The sequence below is a fragment of the Vanessa tameamea genome, chromosome 23, assembly GCF_037043105.1.
Source record: "Vanessa tameamea isolate UH-Manoa-2023 chromosome 23, ilVanTame1 primary haplotype, whole genome shotgun sequence".
NCBI lineage: Eukaryota > Metazoa > Arthropoda > Insecta > Lepidoptera > Nymphalidae > Vanessa > Vanessa tameamea.
This window is the reverse complement of record NC_087331.1, coordinates 3,390,937-3,406,631: the sequence shown is the minus strand read 5'-3', so window position 1 is coordinate 3,406,631 and position 15,695 is coordinate 3,390,937. Positions and strand designations below refer to the sequence as shown.

Below are 15,695 nucleotides of genomic sequence, written 5' to 3'. Positions count from 1 at the left end.
TATAATATGATGTTCATATTAAGAGTCGAATCAACTCAACTCCGTCGAAACGTCGAGATATATAACAAAGGTATGATCGCGGTTAATCCCCGAGTATACTATATATATATATATATATATATATATGTGTGTGTATATCAGCGTAACAGTTGCGTCAATACATAATTCCATCACGAATATATATATTCTTATTTATTAAGATTCAAACGAAATTACTAAAGACTACGAAAGTAATGTTGTAAAGTAATATGTGCCGACGGATTGTGATTAACAGCAAAAAGTATACAATCGACGCAACAGTCGCACCGTCGCATAAAATGGACATTAATTAGACACTTGGAATCACTACATTTTTTTTTCAACCATTTTCAAAAAAAGAAAGTGCAATTATTTTTCCCGCCTGTACTTTTTGTATATATTAAAATGATACAAATCGGCATATTCTATGAATTTCTTTGAAATCACCTTACCTTTCATGGTGAGAAAAATTTACACACATTAGGAATTCCTTAAAATAGGAGAACGTGCAGAGCTTATACCGACACGCCACTACAATGCACGTCAGTGGTTCAGATGCGTCAGACTTACATGCGATATAGACAGAAATCCTCAAGAGTAAATTAAATTAATGGTAACTTCATATCCTCTAGCCGCTCATAAATCTCGGCTTCATAATAACTAGGAAGAAAATTAATCTACAAATTCAACACAGTTAAAAAAGTACGCGTCTAAATATTTCTACACTATTAGCATTCCTTGCACGAGAAAACTTTGGCTTCTCCGACAATCTCGTTCCTATTTTCGCGCTAGTTTCCCCTACTTTTCTAATACCTTCAGGCTCTAACAATTCCGACTTACTCACAACGCCAGTTTTAACTTACATATGTACAAATTGTATTCCGCCTTCTTTAACGTTCCTCTTGAACTTTATATGAGACGTTTAATATTTTTAATTTACTATTAAGTTTTGAATATTTGAAATTTTTATAACTACTTGAGTTAATTATTTAGTTACCTAAATTATCAAAACACGTCGATTGCAAGCGTGCAATAATTGGAACAATAGAATTATTTATTAAGACTGTCAATCTCAAGTGACAGTGTTTACTTTAAGGTCCGCGTTCAGACTTTCTTCATACCAAATTTCATCAAATTCGGTTCTGTGGTTTGGCGGTGAAAGAGTAACAGACAGACAGGGTTACTTTCACATTTATAGTATTAGTATAGATAAAGATAAAAAGTATAAATCAGGCTAGAGTTTTTTATCCACTAGAACGTGAACTCCATAGCTGTAATGTTTTGTATGTATTTCAACATAAATCACTAATTAAAAATGATTCCAAAATGCGACGCGACGTCTTGTTTTAGAAAACATTCGTATTTTAGGCCGAACCATGACAATGAGAGGAATGGCCACGAACTTTGGGCCGATTAGTAGTTTTATATTTTTACCATTACTAATGACTTCAACCATATACAAACATAACTACCCCAACTTCTGAAGTTGAAAGACATGATGACAAAACGGTATATTACAATGATATAGTTCGTCTTTGTAGTAGTAAAAAAGGTAGTTCTGGAGATGGTACTAGTGAATGATGGGAATGTACGCTACTCTGACGCGAGATTGTGTGTGTGAATATACACACATATAGTAGATTTTCATCCGACACATGTAGATTTTAACACGATGTTTTACTAGAATGAGATGAATGATAAACACAAACGAAGCACATGAAAATTCAGTGGTGCTTGTCTGTGTTTTCTTATCACTGGGCCACGTCCCCCCATTTTTACCTCTGAGAGGAAAATAATACAAACATTGATTTTGGATTATAAATTTATTGAGACTTACGCTTGAATAAGGTATTAGAAATTTAATATTTTATATTAATTTTTCTTGACTCCTTGTCATTTTAAAAGATAGATCCGATATTAATACAAGGGCCGTACCTGAAAATCGGATGAAAGAAAATATTAATAAATTATATATATAATATTAAGAAATTAGTCCAATATTCCTCAAAAGGTCATAGGTTCTGGTTAGGGATTGCAATCCGGCGTAATTTTCAGTCCGGCTGGATCCGCACGGATTCTCGTCGATCCACTCTCATCCGGCCATGAATACATCCGATAGAGTAGGTAACTAGTAAAATTTTAGCGATGTCATTATTATTTGATATCTTATTAGTTTAATCAACTTCGGTAAATAATTATTTTAAGTGAGATTTTAACGGCAATCCAAAATAAGGCGTAATTCTTTACCTGTTTCTTCTGTCACATACTTTTGCTGATACATATCGTTTTTAGTAGACAAACTTTTGAAAAGCATCACAACTTTTCGTACTTTTCGAAGAATATCATTGTATCTAAGAATTACTTCTGCCTTAGAAAGATAAGGATGACGAGGTTACCGTAAATGTAACTCATTGATCTTGATCATCATCATTCGTTGCGTCTTCGTCATCTATACCTGATTCATTTGATATTGTTGGTGTTGTTGCTAGGCGGTCATTTGCCTTCTCTTCATTACATTAGCAGTCTGTTAATTTCCAACTGCCGGGCTAAGGCCTCCTCTCCCTCTGAGGAGAAGGTTTTGGAGCATATTCCACCACGCTGCTCCAATACGAGTTGGTGGAATACACATGTTTTCCTTCACCGCCAAACACGAGATGAATTATAAACATAAATTAAGCACATGAAAATTCAATGGTTCTTGGCTAGGTTTGAACCCGAAATCATCGGTTAAGATGCACGTATAGCCACTGGGTCATCTCGACTTTGTCTTCATTATTTTTATATAAAATATCGATCATAGCTAATCATAGCCCATGTGCATAACAATTCATGAGCTTACCTTGACCATGAGTCTTGCTCATGCCAAGAGTATTAGTTCAGTATCAAAACCGAAGCTTTTTTAAGCGGTGTTTGACTGAAAGTGTTCCGCAGTATATTAACGATGTGATTTAATCAAGCCTAGATTAAAGAGTTTTTAAATATTAAGCACATTTAAAGTATCTACTCATGCAACAGCTCTATTACTTTGTTAAAAATTGCTAGCACCGAATCCGGTATATTGGTACGGGATCCGGTAAACGTATAATGATGCCGGATCCGCTGGATTACCGGATTGCAATCCCTAGTTCTGCGCTCTATGTAATAGAGTATAAGCTGAGGACATGTCATAAAAATATTTGTTTATATTGTATTATAATAATGAGTCGAGCAGATTTTAACAAATAGTAATTACTCATAATTATATTTTGTATTTCAATGTAAGTTGGTGATGTAGTGTATATCATGACGGCCATTTTAAAGGGAGGCCAACTAAATACGCAGGACATATTAAAGTACACTAGCGCAAGCACCGGTGCACTCTCCCGTCTCTCCGGCTCATAACCCGATGGGAAGACCAATCAGACACGACCGGAAAACGTTCAGGCGAACAAACAACGGTTTTACATGCTTTAGTTGTTACTGACAAGTTTTCGAAAAAACAATTTTTATCGGCCCGATCTGGGTTTTAAAACCAGAACCTTGGGATCTGTGACTTTATATCTAGACCAACGAGGCAGTCTTGATACGTAAAGGATATACATATATAAACTAGGCAACAATAGCATACCTTTTTATGAAAACCCAGTCTTTTCTTTTACGATTTAAATTAAGGCAATTCAGTTTACATGCGTTCACATAAGTCTTGTTGTCGGTCCCACACAGGGGTACATAAACTCTCAGGCAGTTTTTGCAGCCAAGATGTTCCAGCACAGGAAAAGTATCTTTCACAGAAAACAATAGTGTTTCGCCAAGAAGCATAGACACTAGTATGTATATGACTAAAATAAAATAAAAATATGTACGACAATTCAAATTAATACAGATTGTGTTTTTTTATATGTAGCAGCACCAAGATACTTTTATAATTAATCTTATAAAAAAAAAAATACTACAACTTTTAAATTATATACATATATTTGAAAGATTATTTAATTATATTTGAAAGTTGACAATTTTTAACGCAAAATTTGTCAAAAGTTGGGCACAAAATTAAACTCATAATTTGAAAATGTACATAGCTTTGCCATCTCTATAATATGTGTACGATTAAAAAGAGATAGCAAGTCTTCAAGTAGTGTAAAATCAAGTAAATGACAAATTTGATTGATATCTATTCTAAATATAGGTACTTTATTCAAGAATGCTATTATAAAGCCTGTCTGGGTAGGTACCACCCACTCATAAGATATTCTACCGCCAGAAATACTTAGTATTGTTGTATTCCGGTTTGTAGGGTGAGTAAGCCAGTGTAACTACAGGCACAAGGGACATAACATCTTAGCTCCCAAGGTTGGTGGCGCATTGGTGTAATGTAAGGAATGGTTATTATTTCTTACATCGTCAAAATCTATCGGCGGTGGTGACCACTTACCATCAGGTGGCCCATTTGCCCGTCCTAACCTAAGCTATTCCATAAAAAAAACCTAGCTGCTACGCGCAATGTTATTCGCATTAAAATTTACTGCCCCGCCCTCGCGGGTCGTATGAGAAGGTATATACTCTAAAACCTTTCACAATAAATGGCTCATCTAATGGAAAAGAAATTTTCAAATCGGACAGGTAGATGTCGCGTTCAAACAAAACAATAAAATAAAACACTTCAGTTTCATACATTGAACCATTACCATATCAAAATTAATTAAAATATTTAAAAGGAAAATTGTGTGAGTCTTATATATTAATAAAGTAAGGCGAATTTTGTCCCAGTGATTATGGGACGATGGCTGCATATAAAAAATTGGTTATAGGCTCATTTGAAGATATCCAGCCGTAGATGCAGAAAATTAAAGAAGTCTCTTGATTGCAATTTACTAAATTGATAGAGGAAAAAAATTACTGGCCGGCTAGAGAGCGGTACTCAAAAAAAATGAAAAACGTAAACAAAATTAAAGTAAATAGTTTTCGACATACTCCAATTCTAACTGAAGTAAAATATACTATTTGATATTAAAAATTTCATTTAACAGAGGTTTCATCATTTTGGCGCCAAATGTAACTGAGTGACTGGCAGTTTACAATGAAACGAATACAAAACCTGTCATAGGTTTTGAAATTCCTAAAAAATCTTTTGAATAAACGCGAAGTTTCGCGGGAGACATATATAAAACTATAAAGGAACTTTTCGTTTCAAACTTCACTAATATGTGGTCTTAAGAGCGTAGTTTTTAAGCGTGGGAATTTATTTTAGAACACACACATAGGTACTTTCCAATAATACAGTTGCATTTAGCAGTGTATCGTACGCATCCCCGGAGACAATTAGTTGCTTGTTTTCGGTGCAACGAATAAATTAAATTTTCATTGCGCGGTCATAACGTAGGATTTATAAAAATACGTTTAATTACGAGTAATGTATTAGCTATAAGGTTGTCACTCGCAAACATAATTATAAATTATTTGTTAGCATAGGGTGCGGTCAGAGTGTATTAAGATGCCTCATAGACATTATGATTTTTATTGATTCTACTGCTCTCCTCTAACTAAATAATTATTATTTTCTGGATATTTTAAGGTTGGTAGGTATACCGAATTAGGGCTTTAAGACACATTAAATAATCACATACTTAAATTTTATAAATAAGAATAATGTAGGTAAGTATTAATCAATTTTTTTTTAATTAACTAAAAACTAAAGACATAAATCTTCTTGGTTAAACAAGTCAATTAAAATTATTTTATATTACACAAAAATCAGGGGGGCGGCCCGTTGACGGTATCTGGTCATGAAAGGTACTAACTAAGTATAGCATCAATACAAAATGGAATGTATATCAACCGTTTTTGCTTAGCACTATGCATTATTTTAATTAAGCATTTAAATAATTAGGAATTAAGCAGACGAACTAAACGAAATGAGTAATGGTATGAGTTGGCGTTTGTTTTAAATTTCTTATTAAGAGAAAAAATAAGCAGGATAGTGCAAAAATTACATTAAATTCAGGTACAATCAGTGTAAGAAAACCTTCGTCAGTTTTCGAATTCATTCCTTTATCAAGTCGTAAACTCTTAGTACCATTTGAATCTAAAGCACTAAACAGACAACTGCATATAAAATTAAACTTACATAGTATGATAACTTGATTCAAAATAGTGTAACATCTTTGGACTACGTCTAGTCTCATTACAAGATTTAAATTAGATATCTTCTACTGAATTGTCAGTCTGTCATTGTCATATATTTGCTTGCAATATCTTGCAATCTTAGAATAAAAACGCTTGTAATATTATTTGGCCGTTATTAAAAATTAACATTTGCATTCCTCGACACTCGCACCCCATCCTTATTCTAACTTGTCTATGTGTGCGTAGACGATTCGCGAAATTATAAGACTCGGCTCGAAATAAAAACTGACGTGCTCCCACCTTGGGCTCTGGGGAGGGACTAAAAATGTATTGACAGTGATGTCGAATAATAAGTCAAAACCGTAAAATTATTTTCTCCATATTAAATAGTATGGACGACGAATACCAAAAAGTAAGCAATATTTAAATAAAAATAATAATAATAGAAATGGAACACGATTGTGTCCCCATTTAACCAAAAATACATGTATAAACTGGCAGCTAAATAGCTTAAAAAATGTTAATAGAAAAGGTCGATTTCAGTGTTTGGAGTGATGTTGACGATGAATTTACTAGGTTATTGATACAAATTTTATAAATATCATGCGGTGAAACTTGAGATGTATCTATTAAGATACTGAATGTTTTTTTTCATTCATAATCAATGCTCCAGTTTTAAGATATTTTTAAAATAGTAAGCGCTATTTACGCGTTCCGCAAAGACTGTCCTCTTAAAATCCTTGATTAATACTTTTATTATTTTCACTAACAAGAATTTTACGAACGAGATTCAATAATAATTGAACACAGATTAAAATATAAATCACAACAGGAATATTAAAGCGAGTTTAATCTTCTCGAAAAATTCAAAGCTTAATGTATTTTGTTGTCCTTGAATAGTTTACTTTATCGCAAGATGAAATACTTTCATATTTTTATGGACTTTGAAATTTTATATAACAATTCAGTATATTATTGATAAATTACTCACCAATCATTGTCATCTAAATTACGTAGTAATTTTGCGACTGATTAATTGAATAGCTTTAATTGAAGTGTATTTCAATAAATGTTATAGTAGTAATTAGCCGCATCATTAACTTTTAATGCTGTGATTTAATGCTGTTAATTTAATGAAAAATTAAATTAATTTTTAAGATTAATTAATTAAATCAAAAAAGTCTATTATTTGTCTTTAACATTTTAGTTTATAGTTTTGTTAATGTTTATCAATTGTCCACTCGGAACTAAGGCTTTGTGCAAGTTCGTCTGAGTGGCTACTATATCAGACATTCTGCCTGAGGAGTAGGACCACACTCTAACTACAGGCACAAGGGACATAGCATCTTAGTTCCTTAGGTTGGTAATGTCTATAGATAATTTATATGGCTGTAGGTATCAGGAGCTTACCAACTAAACCTATCTCATGTTAAAGAAGGTGTACGGATGGTCAGGCTAATAAATGTTTTTGAGTTTGTCCATGGAATTAACAGTAGCAGCGTTCAGTTGAGTTAATGGTTAAGTTATCATTCATATCAATATATCACTTTGTACACACTATAAACAGTTTACGAGATGTTATTTATATTTTTACTTTTTCGTTTAAAACTTTTAAATTTATATTAAAGTAAATCACTCCTAAGTAAATATTATAAAATCCTTCAAGAAAAAGAGAGCTAAAAATGATCCCGAAATTATATAAATTCTTGGCATCTGACGCTGATCCTCAAAAGAACCAGAAAATTAAATAAACACCTCTCGAAGTTTAAAGGGCGCACCTAAACAGAGTAAATGCGATTGTAGATAAGCGACAATGCCGTTTTAGAAACATTGTTAAAATACTAAAGCTATGTTGAATTTCATTTAAACTAAAATTCTTTTTTTTTAAGTTGTTGCTAGTCGTTGCTCTGTATAAAAAATATGTCGGGAACATGTCAGACTCGCGCTCTGAGAGTTCCGGCCACCACGATGATGTAATAATTTCTTGGTTTTCGGATTATTTCCTATACTTGTGCTACAAGATATAGCGAGTAGCCAAATTTTATTATTCTAGGTCAACGGGATGTACCGTATAGTTTTTATTCCCTTTGACAGTGTATCGGAAATGCCATATAACGGCGACATATTTTGAGGTTATACTTAGAGGTTTGTTTTTTTTAAAGATCCAAGGGACCGTAAGTCTGAATATTTAAACAAAAAGAGTCTTGAAGGACAGACAGACATACATATTTACAGACGGCCAACGAAGTGATATGGGTTCCTATTTTTTCCTTTAAAGGTACGGAACCCTACAAATGATTATATTTAACTTTATTTTGTTATTTTCTTTTTTTAGAAACATATAAGTATACTCGATCCGTGTTTGTATCTTTAGTGGAGGTTTTATCAGTGATCTTAGGCTGAGTGTGACAGTAAATTAAATTATTAAATATTTACAAATAGGACAAATATGTGTGCCTTATTCCAAGTCATGTTATGTTATGCCGTTGAAACACTTGACCTTGGAGTAGTAGTGCAAAAAGCTACATTAAAAGTATACCACCTCGCATCATTCCTACTGGTGATAGGAGGGGTGGTTAATTTTTTGCCCAGAGGATTGGAATTGCGTTTCGACCATTCCACGCTGACTTATTCAGTAACCACTTTAATACATATGTAAAAAAAAATATAATCCTTAATTCTAAAATAGTACCTGTGCTATTTAATTATAAATTAATTAGCAACTTCAAGACTAATTCGTTATTTTTATAATAACGAATTATATAATAATTGTTGTGGTAAGCATTGTAAATCAATAGCGTGTAAAGTTTGTAGCGCCATCTATTGTCAACTAGGAAGATATCGCTGATTTTGTTTTCTTCTCACTAATATGGCAATAGATGGCGTTAGTTGTACTTATTTTTAATTTATCTTTTAAAAAAAACAAAAATTAAAATAGTATTTAATTTGACTAAAATTTGTATAGGTACGATATTACTTATGCATTATATGATAATTAAAAAAAAAACTTTTATAATACTTTACTTTTATAATATTTCTTCACACAATTCCGACTAAAATAAACTGAAAAATTTTTAATTCCAAAAAAATACTCATTACTAAGATAATTTTCTACATTTTTATACAACTCAACAAAAAAAATGTAAAAGGAAAAAATATTTGTCAGAAGTGGGATTCGAACCCACGCCCTCATAGAGGACCAGAACAGCTCACACCCGCTTAGCGGGCAAGGAAACCTTGAGTCTGGCGCCTTAGACCGCTCGGCCATCCTGACTGATGACAACATTGACGAATTTATTCACCACATATAATGTATATATATTTTTAACAAAAAAATGTTACAATTTAAAATTGGAACAAATATCAATACATTCTGAGCGTCCTTATCAAATGAACTAAATATAAATAACATACCAATAATATAATTCTCTAATCATGATTTGCATCGCGGAGTTGGATAAAAAGCATTTCAATATGTGGCATTTGATAGTTTATTTCGGTTGAAGTACCCGTTCTTATCAAATAAGGCTAAAAATAAGAAAAAAATACTCATTATGGACAATCATATATCATTTTTAAAATTAAAATAACTGTTAAAATATGGTCAAAAATGGCTACAGCGATCTATCTATTACGAGTATATACTATAACGTCTAAAGTATTATATACGCCGCTGAGTTTCCTTCGCTGTTTCTTCTCAGGTCAGGGTTTTTTCATTGCTGCTGTTAATGCTTCAATTGACAATCAATAAGTGTAATGTTTCGATGTTGAATAAAGGAATTCGATTTGATTTGATTTATATTTATATTTTAAATTTATGACACAGCATTTATCCTTATCAAACTAACTTATATCTAAATATTATATTTCAGCAAAATCTGTTAGACAAACTGGCTGAAATATTTGTTACATTTTAATAACGATTTGACCTACCAATTTTTTTTAACTTATTAAAATATCTTGTCACCATTTTTTTTATAATTTTTTTCAATTTTCTAATCATAAAATGCAACTGAATTTTCAGCCAGTTTGTCTAACCGATTGTAGTGAAATATTTCGAGCTACACTTGGTGCTGGCGAAATTATAATATAGAATATTAAAATGCTATGTCAAGGTAGCCTGCAAAGGAGATCCCGTGGTACTGAGTGATCCGAGGGTACCGCTGGTATTCAGTGGATGTTCCAATGTACTATGGCGCGCTAGGTGACCTAGGCACCGCTGAGTACCATATACGCTCCCACTTCATGAGAAAACGCGTAGCGCGTTAATCCAGCGAGTAAGTTTTAAAAATAATTTAATAAAATAAATACATAATTTTATATGTATCACCTTATTTATGAAACCATAGCGAACACTTAAAAAAGTTGTTCTTCACAATGTTATTTTTCCATATCAATTAAAGAAAGATACTCGTTTGATAGACTAAATAAAAAGCTGACCATTAAGCGCGTGTCAGATTAAGTAAGAAATAAATAAATAATTAGACAATTACAAACAAGGCTTACACTATGTATTGTATGTTTTAATCAATTCTGTAATAATAATAATTTAATTTAAGTTATTTTTGAATTGTTGATAACATTAATATTAAATAAGAGGGTACTTTGACTTTTCTGATCAATATTGTGTCACGTGATTTGTAGTGAGGCTTATATAAGTGATGGAAGCTCTGTACAGAGCACTTTACGTTTACTTTTCACTTTGATCCTGGACCAGCAAGCTGCTGCTAACATTTAAGGTACGATATAATTTGGTGATATAGTATAATTGTTATTGCTTGTTAAATTATTGATGAATATATGAATTGTGTTTTTGCAATTATCAATATACAAAGTTAGTATTATATATACAAAGTTAGTATAATTGTATTTAACTTATTGGATATTGAAAAAGAGTAACTACTGAGTTTCTTGCCGGTTCTTCTCGGTAGAATCTACATTCCGAACCGGTGGTAGCTTTACTTTAAATAATTGGTTAAATGACGATTCAAAAGTGCTTGTAAAAGCCTACTTGAATAAAGTATATTTTGATTAAGGTAATTGGTTTTATTGCAATTATTAATTGATACAATATTACGTTTACTACAGCTGTTATAATGGCAAAATAAATATTTGTGTTTCATAAAAAAAAATCTAACACGGGCGTATTTCGAAAAATTACAGTCACATATTCTACCAACCTCCATTGAACTCCACACCTTCCTCTTAAGATTAACTAAAAGCTTTTCTAACATATCTAATAATTCCCAATATAGCTAAGAATTATAGTCAAAATTAATGTTCAACAAACTCTACACAGGCATTAAGGCTTATCCAAACATACATCAATGTGCTCAATCTTATTCAGTAAGCAACCAAGCTGAGCATAAAATCAGTAACGAATTTCTACACCATTAGACTTCTAAGAACCAAGAGGAATGGTTAGTATTAAATTAATGGTATTTGCACGGATGGATGGCACGAAAGCCTGCGGGAATAATAGTGTTGTGACCCGTCCCGATTTATGTAGGATCCTTTTAGGATTCATGCTGCGAGCGGGACGATGGTATACCTTAATTTAATTCTACATATTTTATAGTTACAGGTTACAAAACATTATCTTGCCATAAAATAATATTATATAATAACAATTAATAATTACTACACGACCTATACCGGTTTTTTTTTTAATTATATAGGTAGGCGGACGAAGAAATGTGTGATTTGGATAGTAACTGATAGCACCTGATAGTAGAGCTACCATGGGAACTAAGATGTTATGTCCATTGTGCCCGGAGCTACACTGGCTCACTCACCCTTCAAACTGAAACACAACAACACTGAGTACTTATGTGTGGCGGTAGAATATATGACAGGTGGGTGATACCTACCCAGACGGGCTTGCACAAAGCTCTAAAAAATCTTGTATCCTTCAGTCTAATTATTCGCGGTGTCTACTCTGGGGCTCATGAGGTCCAACGGCCATCATTCCCTGAACATAAATAGCCATTTCTTCTACTTATTTTGCAAGCTATGTAAGCCATTAAAGAGGTTAGGTTCGTAATAGTACAAATTAATTTACTTTTATTATACGTCCCGATTTAGTCTCGCAAATAATAATTAATAGTCTTTAAATATACTTGACAACACTATTGCTGAAGATTTACTTATTCCACGTATAGTCTTTAAGTAAATAGGTAAAGATCAAAGCCTTCCTTTAATATAGATGAGTGACTAATCCAAGTACCGGACTAATTCAATTATGTATTACTGGTTGACATTAAAAAACCTTTTTGAAAAAAAATAATAGAGACGCCTCTATCTAGAGAATTTACCTACAAATTATGAGGCCTCTCTTTTGGAATGCCTAACGGAAAAAAAATACCAAAGAATTTTTAGTTGTCAATAGCATTAGTATATATGCAAATGGACCACTTGATGGTAAGAGATCACCACCGCCTATATGATGAGTACCCACTATAATATTATAATAAATAAATAAAAACTCTTTAACTAATTAAATTTTAATAATAAATAATTTGTAAAAACGATTTTTTAAAATGAATTCATTTCGTTTTCCGCTGTACTTTAAATCCATTCGAACTTTTGTAAAATTCATGCGACAAGCATTCAATCGAAATGATAGTTTTAATTTGTTCTTTAATTATTACTTTGGTATTTAAATGGTCATAATTTACAGTATTTTTAATAGTTATAATTAATGTAACTTCTGGTACCATGTCAATTTTATTTACTTGGTGGTAGGGCTTTCTGAAAGCCCGTCTGGGTAGCTAGCACATACTCATCATACATTGGCGACGACCTCCGTGGTCGAGTAGTGTGTACACCGGTTTTCATGGGTACGCCACTTCGAGGTCCCGGGTTCGATTCCCGGCCGAGTCGATATAGAAAAAGTTCATTAGTTTTCAATGTTGTCTTGGGTCTCGGTGTTTGTGGTACCGTCGTTACTTCTGATTTTCCATAACACAAGCGCTTTAGCTACTTACATTGGGATCAGAGTAATGTATGTGACGTTGTCCAATATTTATTTATTTATTCTACCACCGTAGCACATACTCATCATACATTCTACCACCGAGCAGAAATACTTCATATTATTGTGTTCCGGTTTGAAGGGCGAGTGATTCAGTGTAACAAGGAACATGATAACTTAGTTCCCAAGGTTGGTGGCTTAATGGAGATGTAAGGAATGACTATCTAACGACGTCAATGTTTATGGGCGGCGGTGACCCCTTACCATCAGATGAGCCATTTGCCCGGCCACTGGTAATAAACAGGTCTTTGTGCAAATACATACGGGTAGGAATCGACCAGTCACGAACTCTACCACCAAAGAGCTATGGCTGTATTTTGTGCCGTTGAAACTGGAACTGTGGATATCACTGGCCGTTGCTGGTGTAACTTATCCATACTTCCAAAAGCACCAGAATATGTTGGCGAATTTATTTAGCATCATAAACCGATTTGCTCGTTCGTCTTCCTGAATTAAGATCATAAATGTCAAACCGATTATTAAGTCTAAGTTCATTTTCTAAGTAGCTTCACAACATTTTGGTCTATTAGATCGGTGTTTGTACTTACTTAGGCGGCACAACTTAATAACATTAGGCATCTTAGACGCGACGTATGTAGGTCACAGCCTAATGTATGAGATGAGATTAACGCCTGCTCCGGCGAATGGGCGAACAGATTTGTCGGGGAAAATATCAAAATCAGCCTTTTTGTTATGAAATAAAAAAGCCGTCTCGGTACGCTGAGATACAAAACAACGAAATTTATTGTTTTTGAAATAATTTATTGAGTTAAATAATATATATTATAGCACTTCTTTTTTATTACTCCTGTTATGTTATTATGTGAGAGGAGAGCAGAAGCAGAAGAGAGCGGAGAGGCATGACGGTATAAGAAAGCACGATATACGAAACGGTCCTAACCCCAAAAGGCACCATTGGTTACGTCACATTAAAATGATTAAGATAAATTAACAGATCACCTGGAACGTGGTCACTGTAAGAACTCAGAATCACTGTACTAGCATTCGTCATTGTCAATGCGTCACCAATCTTGCAGTCTAAGACTTTATTTCCTGTGTTCTGCCAATAACAATGGCTAACTCATCCTACACACCGGAATACCAAGTGTGCAGCTGGGATTGTATAAAGCCTTTAACCTATAAAACATATTGTCACTACAGGGCTGACTCATTTGTCACAACCGAACTGCGATTCAACGTAGTAGTTCAGTTATTACTTTAACAATATCATGAAATTTCTAGTAGTAAATTACTCGTTCGAAGTCAGCAAGCCAGTGATGTAATAAAATGAAAATATATTATTGTATGATAAAAAAAAAAACTTGTACCAAACAAACAATTTGCAGTTCAACATTTTTCATTTTAATGTTTGAAGATGTTAGGAAAAATAAAACCTCTTTGAAAACAACAATAACCGAGGAAAAGATAAAGAAATATTTTTCTATTGTAGAATAAAATCATATAATAAAATCTTAGTAGAAAAGTCTTAACTGTAAGATGACACAAATACTCTATAACTTAAAGGCTTAGTATCTCGGCTGTTTTGTCGAAAGAGATGCAATATAGTCCAAAATACGATACTTCCAGTGGTTAAAAAGAGACAGAGTATCATGGTTCAAGTCGTAAAGATTCGATAGAGATACGAAAGCTTTTAAAATCAAGTAATTGAAGGGATGTGTTATATTAAAGCTTTTAATACACTTGTTTTAATGTACCTATTTGGAAGTCATGACAAATTTTCCACGAAAGTATTAAGGCCCCCAAGTAGGAGGTAGGAGATAACACATTCATATATACTTTGAGATAACATTTTACTTGACAGTTTGGATTTCTACAAGTCTATCTGTGTGGGTACAATCCACTCATCACTTCATGTATTGTCGACAAGCAGTAACACTTCGTATCGGGCACATTGGCGATGTAAATGATTATTATTTTTAGAGACAGTGTTTACTGATGGTAAGGTGTTACAAAATTTGAAATGCGACATTGACATTTTCTGCCTCGCACAAACACTCTGTGGAACCAGCTTTCGCCGGCGGTTTTTCCGAACCTATACGACTTGGGAACCTTCAAGAAAAGAGCGTACTCATTCCTTAAATGCCGGCAACGCACCTGCAAGCCCCCCGGTGTTGCAGGTGTCCATGGGCGGTGGTAATCACTTTCCATCAGGTGAGCCTCCTGCTCGTTTGCCCCCTATAAAATAAAAAAAATACTATAATCATTAAAAAAATTATACGACACACGTATCAAAATGGCATATCACCGTAAGTCGATAGCCGACATTTCGAGCGAGATTCGCCAGTTTGTAAAACAATTAAAAATACAATAAAAATTCACATCAATAGACTTTCTTTTTCTTGTATATCTATGCTTGTATGATTGCATGTGTACAATATATTTATAACAACAACAACAAATTTAATTCAATTTTACATTTAAATACCCATCGCCTTCTTCGAAACTAAACATGTTGGATATTAGTAAAACCAAATCATTTACATAACAACGTATGACAATCTTCCATTAAGAGGTATTAACA

At 33.2% G+C, this 15,695-nt stretch overlaps 1 non-coding gene across 1 annotated transcript; it reads right to left on the bottom strand.

Moving 5' to 3' along the window:
* Positions 1-9,280: 9,280 nt before the first annotated feature.
* On the bottom strand, positions 9,281-9,394 carry Trnal-caa (transfer RNA leucine (anticodon CAA)). Its single transcript has 2 exons — positions 9,357-9,394; positions 9,281-9,325 (listed from the first exon to the last, which is right to left on the bottom strand). It is a non-coding gene; the product is annotated as a tRNA-Leu (tRNA).
* Between the last annotated feature and the right edge of the window lie 6,301 nt (positions 9,395-15,695).